The following is an 8672-nucleotide window of genomic DNA, read 5'->3' on the forward strand; positions in this document are numbered from 1 at the left end:
CCGATGATACAAAAATCAGGAGGGAAATAAACATTGAAAAAGATTCACTATCACTTCAAAGCGATCTAAATAAGATTTTGAAATGGTCAAAATATTGGCAGATGCAGTTTAATGTTCACAAATGTAAGGTTTTGATGCTTGGGCTAGTGATGATAGAGTTACAAGATACGAGCTAGATGGTGTTGAGATTGGAAAGTCGGATTGCAAAAGGGATCTGGGAGTTATAATTAGTAAGAATTTAAAACCAAATTATCAATGCATAAATGTTCGTAATAAGGCTAATAGGACACTGGGATTTATAAATCGAAGCGTTACTAATTAGACACGTGGGTGTTGTTCTTCAGCTATATCTTGCTTTGGTTAGGCCCATTTAGATTATGCAGTTTAGTTTTGTTCGCCGTACTATAGAATGCATATAAATTCACTTGAACGTGTAAAGCATAGGATGACAAAGTTAATCCCCCAAATTAGAAACCTGTTATATGATGAAAGATTAAAAAGCTTAAATTGCACTCACTGGAAAGGCAAAAAAAAAAAAAAAAAAAAAGAGTTAGGGGTGACATGATAGAGGTGTTCAAGTGAATGAGTGGATTTAACGAAGGGGGATATTAATAGTGAATTAAAAGTATCAGCACAAGACAGAACACGAAACATTGGGTATAAATTACATAAGTTTAGATTTAGGAAACACCTGGGTAAATATTGATTCAGTATCAGGGTTGTTGATTTGTTGAGCCATTTACCGTGTATTGTGGAGGTGGGGTTCCTTGATTGTTTCAAGCATGGGCTGGACATGAATATGAGTGGGATTGGGTGGAAATAAATAGGAGTTGCCTCGTATGGGCAATAGGCCTTCTGCACCTCTCTTGCCTGTTCAGTCGTTACGTGGCCGGTGTGGGGTTTGTTTACTACCCGGCGTGGTGTGTGGGCCCTGGTGTGGCTGCTGACGTGGCTTGAGTGATGTGCGTTCCTGAGGGGCCCCAGGGGCCATGTCGGCCTGCAGTATGGGGAAGCCTGTGCGCCCTGTCGTCAGGCAGAACTCCATTGGCCTGGAATTCTCTGGCAATGCTTCCTACCAGACGGTAGAAGTGGTGATCCTGGACATGTTTCTTGTTCCTGTGGAGGCTGTGTGGTGTGTAGCTGGTTGCTGGGAGGCAAACGATTGTGAAGTTCGGTTCTTCTGTGATTTACCGTGATCTCGTCGTTTGCTATGAAGGGTGCTTGTTAACTCTTCTTGGTGATGGTGGATCAGTGACTTTCTCCGATCGCAGTGGTACGACGACGTATATGACAGTGCATGGGACGCCCTTCGAGTTCCCTGGGGACCTTCTACGTTGGTACTTTGGCCGTTTTGGGCGGGTACTGCATGTGTAGATGAAAGCTGTCCCCACCAGGAGGTGGAAGGGGGTTCCGTGGGACCCGCACTCTCGCCATCCGCCTTAGGGATCATTTACCGTCCTCAATCATGCTGCTGGGTTTCCCCTCTTCGTGTGTTTAATGTGGGCCAGTTCTGGACATGTTTCAGGTGCGGCCTACCTAGCCACCAGGCTGCGGGGTGTGAGGCACGCTGGATCACTCTTATTAACCTCTTCCTGGAGGAGGATTTTCTCACGTTGTCTGTCCCGGACCCGTCTCCAGGTGCTGGGGTGTGTGTTTATTCCCTGCCGTCTGATGCCCCAGTGTCGGATCCTGTAGGTCGCCTGGGTGCGGATACGGGGCGCCTGACAGCTGGGTGGACAGTGATTCGGATTTGTAGTCCCGAGGTTCCGAGTTCGATCGCCGGTGGAGGCAGAAACAAATGGGCAAAATGTTTCTTTCACGCTGATTCCCCTGTTACCTAGCAGTAAATAGTACCTGGGAGTTAGACAGCTGCTACGGGCTGCTTCCTGGGAGTGTGTAACAGAAAGGAGGCCTGGTCAAGGACCGGGCCGCGGGGACGCTAAGCCCCGAAATCATCTCAAGATAACCTCAAGAAGATGATGTTGACATGAAGGTTGGTGCGGCTCAGCCCCTGCCACCGACTTCTCCGCCTCAGCTGTCCCTGCCCTGTCTTTGCCACCCCTACCTGCTATGTCCCTGGATTCCGTGTTTCCTGTCACTCTGGCTGTCCGCGATGGGCTGTCTCCTGTGGTGTGTGGTCCGGTACCCTCGGTTGTGGAGGCTGTGGTTCTTAGGGGTCGTGCTGTGAAGACACGCCCGTCAGAGGGATCTGTTATGATGCAGGATGATGGGGGTGATAGCTCGGACGACCAGCAGCCTGTCTCAAAGCGCTTGAGGCGGGTTCAGAGTGTCTTTCCCCTTCGTGTTGAGCCTTGGGTGGAGGTGGGGGAGTATGGTGCTCCGGCGTCTCCTGCCAACGTTGACAGAACTGTGGAAGGTTATCTTGAGATGATTTCGGGGCTTTAGTGTCCCCGCGGCCCGGTCCTCGACCAGGCCTCCACCCCCAGGAAGCAGCCCGTGACAGCTGACTAACACCCAGGTACCTATTTTACTGCTAGGTAACAGGGGCATAGGGTGAAAGAAACTCTGCCCATTGTTTCTCGCCGGCGCCTGGGATCGAACCCAGGACCATAGGATCACAAGTCCAGCGTGCTGTCCGCTCGGCCGACCGGGTCCCGCTCGGCGGACTGGGAGGCTCTCTGCATTGCTTCATGTGCTGCCCCCTGCACCTCCTGCTGTTGGCTCTCTGCAGTGCAAGGCTGCCCATGCTGATCGGGACCTCGTCGTGGTGCTGAGGAAGGATGTGCACTGGGGAAGCCTTGGCTCCTGTGCCCAGTGGCAGGGTCCTTTGCACCCCTGCGGTTCCCTCCAGTATGATTCCCTTTTCTGTGGGGACCCTTGTTACAGCCTCCTGGGAAGTGGTCTGGGAGGGTCAAGCGTTCGAACTCTCTTGGAATGACCAGGTGCATCCAGTCCCGTGGAGCTCTTCTACTATTTGGGTGCCACGGGTGAAGGAGTTTATTTCTGGGGTGCCGGATTTGATGTTTCGGCCTTGTGCGATGCCGGGTGCCCGATGAAGTCATGCTAATTTGGTAAGCGTACTGCTTGTGCTTTCTGGCGCAGGAGTTCCTGGATAAACATGTGTAGTGCTGACCAGACCACACACTAGAAATTGAAGGGACGACGACGTTTCGGTCCGTCCTGGACCATTCGAAACGTCGTCGTCCCTTCAATTTCTAGTGTGTGGTCTGGTCAACATACTTCAGCCACGTTATTGTGACTCATCGCCTGCATGATGTAGTGCTTGTGGTTGTTTTGTGTGCTCCCTGTATTTATGTAAGTGTGGCCTTGTCTGGTATGCGTACGTCATGTATCCTGTTTTTGGCTCGCCCTGTTTGGGCATTGTGTTTTGTTTGTAATGTACTATGGTTTGTTTCTTATGGGTGTTTCATACTGCTCTCTTTCCTGTGTTGTGTTCTTGTGCTGCTTGGTGTGTGAGTGACTTCTGGTGTCGGAATTTTGTATGTGTGTTTTGTGTTTTGCTGGTTCCTGCGTGTTTCTGGTTCCTTCGTGTTTGCTGGTTCCTGCGTGTTTCGGTGTTTTGCTGGTTCCTGCGTGTTTCGGTGTTTTTTCATGTATGTTTGGGTGTGGTTGTACTCACCTAGTTGTGCTTGCGGGGGTTAAGCTTTGGCTCTTTGGTCTCGCCTCTTGTTTCCCGGTTTCTGTCCGTTCCGGTGTTTTGTTTTTTTCTGTGTGTTTGTGTGCGTGTTATTTCCTTATGTTCTTCCTGGTTCCTGCGTGTTGAAGTGGTGTGTTACTGTCTGTGTTTGGCGTTTTGCCATTTGCCTGTGTCCCTCCTGGCTACGTTTATCCCTAATGTGTTATAGTATTCTTTTACCGTGTTTTCTTTTGCCACTGGCTAGTTCTGTGTATATTGATATATTTTGTGTTTCCTGTGTTATTATAGTGTTTCATGTTTTATGCTTGTTTATTTTCTGTATTGTATTTCAGTTTATTCAGTTCCTTTATGCTTTGGTAAATGCTTGTAGACCGTATGGGTTCCTTTCTGTTTATTAGTAATGTTCTTTGTCAGGATATTTTTATTGTATATATTGTTCTTTCTTTTATAAATAATAAAAAAATTATCTAGCACGTTCTGCTTACGGAATCTGGTATGTGGTATATGTAAATTGAATATATTCGAGTCAGTAAAACGAGAGAGAGAAGAGTGTACTCACCACATGATGCCAGCAGACGTACCGAGACTGCAAAAGTGTTCATCAGTGATTATCACTAATATCCGTCAGCCTATTGCTACGATAGTTATCTGGAGCGGATAAGCATTGATTCCACAGTGTGCTGTTAAAATCTCTTAGTGAGATAACTGTATTTACGACTAATTTGTGCACTTAAGTGTTTTGCCGCTCAAAGCTGTGCCATCCCCACCAGGTGTATTCACCTAGTTGTGCTTGCGGGGATTAAGCTCTGCTCTTTCGGTCTGCCTCTTAGTTGTTAGTCAACTGTTACTAAATACTAACTATTTTTTCCACACACACACACACACACACACACACACACACACACACACACACACACACACACACACACACACACACACACACACACACACACACACACACACACACGCACACACGCACACACGCACGTGTGTTACAGCCCGTGTGCCCACACTTGTCATCATCACCCAGTGAGAGTTTGTTGCCTGCCACCCAGCTGTTTAAACACCGAGCTTAGCGTGTCCCAGTGCCCTGACTGTCAGCCGCACCTGCCACCTGGGCACCCCCATGTGTCTCACAGGAAACCACGTGAGGTCCTTGTGAGAGTCAACATCAGTCACCCAAATCGCCACCCATCAGCCACATTTACCCACATCGGCCCAGGCAGAAGTGGAGCGCCACAACCACTTGGGACCCGTCTGCACGTTGTCAGGGCCAGAGGCGGAACCTGAAGCCCAGATAATGCAGGGGGGGGGGGTGCAACGGGGTGCACCGTTGCACGACGCATGACGTCAGCAGCCTCAACAACATGGTGACCGGCCTCAACTCTGTAGGAGGTCCCACACCCACACCAACACGCAGCACAGCAGGGACGGAGAGACAGGAGCCACAGGGGAAGACAGAGGGTCAGATGCAGAAGACGGGGGAGGCGGAAGAGGGAGCACCCTGGGGATCCACAGCAGCATCAGGAATGCCATCAGGAACAGTAGTTCCAACCGAGGATGGCACAACCTCCGGAATACAAGCCCCACCAAGATCAGGCGCATCGTCCTCCACAGGATGCGACACAGCAGCCGAAGGCTCATCCACAACCTTCCTCACGAAAAAGATTCACCGGAGCGACGACATCCGCCGAGCAGCCAGCAGTCAGGTGGTCTAACAAACCACAGCGAAAGCAGGTTCGAGGACGTTTGTTTGGGTGTAGTAAACGCGGATGTAATATCCCATGAGCTGCATCAAGGACGGGATGTATTACCGCAACCACATGCCCAGAGTGCGTATACTAGTTCGGACACCCTTAAGTTTCTCGGAGGAAACCATATTAATCCTCACACTCATGACAGTTCTAAACTTCCCAAAATACGTCCGCAGCAGCTCCTCCGGGAACTCCAGGGGACCACCATGAATGCTGACAAGAGTGAGAGCACCACTCCGGTCGGAAACAGTACCTTACCAGCAGCGTCAGGCAGGGGCAAGGACTGCCCCTCATAGTGTCGTAAAGACACCCAGTAGTCTTCCTTTTCCGCAAACTTCACAATAACCCGAAGCGAAGATATCAATTCCACACCATAGATCGCAGCTACAGAGACACGCAGCATGTCACACAAAACGAATTCCACTGCAGGATAATCGGCCCGTCCAGTAAATTCCAGGCCCACCGAACGAGCCCGCAAAACGGGGGGAAGTGAGCCCCTCATCACGCAAGCCACGTCAACAACTGACGAGTGTCCAACCACCACGCATGCCAGGCAACTAATGAAGCACAGGTGGGCATCTCTGCAACCCCTGGCGGCCGGGCCGGAACTACATTGTCTCAAGTCACACCTTGTTCCGGCTCGTCTGTGTGACAGTGGAATTAACGTAATTCATTTGATTTGTTAACTGTCTGAGTGACAGATTGTTAATGTAATTATTCATCTTGATTAACTATCTCTGTGACAGAAGATTAAAGTAAACATTTTCTGTTTTGATTTGTTAAACTGTCATGGTGTCAGTGTTAAAGTAATTACTCATTGATTTGTTACTATCAGTGTGACAGGATTAACTTAATTAATTAACGTAATTAATTAATGTAATTAATTAGTTGTATATTTGATTTGATTACCGACTAAGGGACGAGTGTTTACGTAATTGAGTAATTAACAGAGGATTGTCTTAGTGATAAGGCTTGTATTGTTTTGATTGCTATTGTATTGCATCATCGTTGATTGCCACCGCAGGAGTTCAGTGCAGTTTTGGTCCGAGTGTTCAACTAGTGTTCAGTTAGTTCATATTTGTTCTCTTTGCCCATGCAAGAGGGTTCGAGACCAGGTCTCGTTAATTACCAGCAGAGTGGTGGGACAAGTTCTTGCTGCTGTGGTATTGATTAGCTGTGTAGTGACACTCGGGAATTAACGTAACATTAATAACAATTATTATTATAATAATAATTGTTGTATTTAATAATTATCACTCTTCCTTCTACTTGGTCTTGAAGGAGGCCGGCCTCGGGTGAAAGGGAGCTGTGAAGATCCTTGTCTGGAACCCGTAGGTGCGGGACCGGGACGCCCACCTCCTGAGGGTCGTGCGGCCCCCCCCCCAGGCTCTGCCTCAGGAGGCTGGGGTCGTTCATACCCTTGATGGGGTGGTTCTTCTCCGGCCCCGTACCACGGCGGTCTCCGGGGTTGGAGGTCCCTGTGCCCTTCTTCACCACTTTCGAGGGTCAACCCCGGAACTCACAGTTCCTGCGACGGCGCTGGAACCAATCGTATTGGCGTAGTGCCTTTCCATTGGAGACTTTCAGCGCCGTGGAGAGGGGGACCTGCTGCCTGGGTAACAGCTTCTCCCCCGAATCAACCTACCCTGGCTTTGCGCCCTGGTGAGGCCACTCCAGACCGATAACCAGAGCGCAACTCCATAGTCTCCTGAGACTGATGGATGCCTACTACTAAGATTGTTATTACTTTGTATTAGTAAGTAAGTTTGTTGAATAAATTTGTTATTGTTGTAAAGTGTCTTTTAAGTCAAGAACTTTTGAGAGTACTGCCTCCTATGTTTCTGCACTGATACTTTAATTGCTAAAGTCTTGTACTTAACTGAGTAAACTCTAGCTTCAAGCCAAACTAGCCCAAGCACTAAATACCAAAGTTTGGTGTGAGAACCCATTTACTACTCTCTAGATTGCTTATGCAGTTGAGGAGCTAAACGACCTAGTGATTGGAGGAACAAGAAATTGGACCTCGGCGTTTGCCCTTGCCTTCTCTAGTTAAAGGGAACAATACTATCACATCTGGCACCCACTCTGGGGCTAGATTTGTGTAGGGGCAACTAGGGATACGATTCACACTCCCCAACAGCTTAAAGAAAGTTTTGAAGGTACCTGAAGGCTGAAGACGTCTGCCCTAAGCTGAGCCAAATATCAAAACAAAGTTTGAGGGGAATAATATCCATTTTCTATATTTTGATGGCATAAACAAATAGAAAATACCCCTACACAGAAAAAAAATAATTCTTACAGTATCATTTAACTTCAAAACTGTGTTTGTGCGTGCGTGCGTGGGAGCCTTCAGTCCCTCTGCCCTAATCTTCAACCACCTGATATTCTAAATTTTTATTCATTTTGTTATGGTTCTTCCTTATATTTCCTGTTGATCTTCCTTATAGATCCTGTTGGACGACATATTCGACCTCGAGACAGAAAAGAAGGTCACCACCAAAGACACCTTACAAGCAGAACTTATTGCGGAAGGAGGAAAGAATCGAGGCAATTACACAAGCACCATACTGTCCCCCGAGCTCAAAGCGGCAGCTAAGAGCCTTCGTGAAAACAAGGAGATTGTCGTCAGGAGAGGTGACAAGTGGCCAATATGTCATTCTTAAAAAAGACGAATATCTGGCGAAAATGAACCTCATTCTCTCTGACCAAACTAAATTCTAAAGGGTAACGAAGGACACTACAGCCGAATTGAAGGCAAAGGTCAACAAATTGATCGAAACTGTGAACGCCAAGAAATCCGGACTCCACCTGCCAAAGATTATTGGGGGAATATAATGCCTGGATACGCGTATGGAAATGTCAAGACACATAAGCCTGGAAACCCACTTCAGCTAATCATTAGCCAGATACCCACACCCACGTACAGATTGGCGAAGCGAATCAACGGCTTGCTGACTCCTTATGTCCCTTGCACCTTCAGCCTGCAGTCTCCAAAGGAATTTGTTGACTTACTAGGGGGAACACGGGCCACAGGGATAAGAGCCTCATTGGACGTAGAATCACTGTTTACCAGCGTACCTGTGGATGAGACAATCGGGATGATAGCGGACAGTGTATCGTGATCCGGCATGTACTCCTCTTGACATACCACAAAACATTCTAAGGAAACTACTCCAAGCTTGTTCTAAAAAGGCACCCTTCTTGAGCCCGGATGGGCACATGTATAAGCAAGTAGATGGGGTCGCCATGGGTTCTCCCTTAGGTGTCCTGTTTGCGAACTTCTACATGGGTACCATCGA

General features: G+C 48.2%; 1 long non-coding RNA gene across 1 annotated transcript in view; it reads left to right on the forward strand.

Moving 5' to 3' along the window:
* LOC138351995 (uncharacterized) overlaps positions 1-7168 on the forward strand; it is a 30400-nt gene extending 23232 nt beyond the window's left edge. Inside the window, exon 2 of the long non-coding RNA XR_011222681.1 lies at positions 6655-7168. This is a non-coding gene — a long non-coding RNA (uncharacterized lncRNA). The remainder of the gene's footprint in view (positions 1-6654) is intronic.
* Positions 7169-8672: the final 1504 nt, after the last annotated feature.

Source organism: Procambarus clarkii, chromosome 52 (assembly GCF_040958095.1).
Source record: "Procambarus clarkii isolate CNS0578487 chromosome 52, FALCON_Pclarkii_2.0, whole genome shotgun sequence".
In the NCBI taxonomy this organism is placed as follows: domain Eukaryota; kingdom Metazoa; phylum Arthropoda; class Malacostraca; order Decapoda; family Cambaridae; genus Procambarus; species Procambarus clarkii.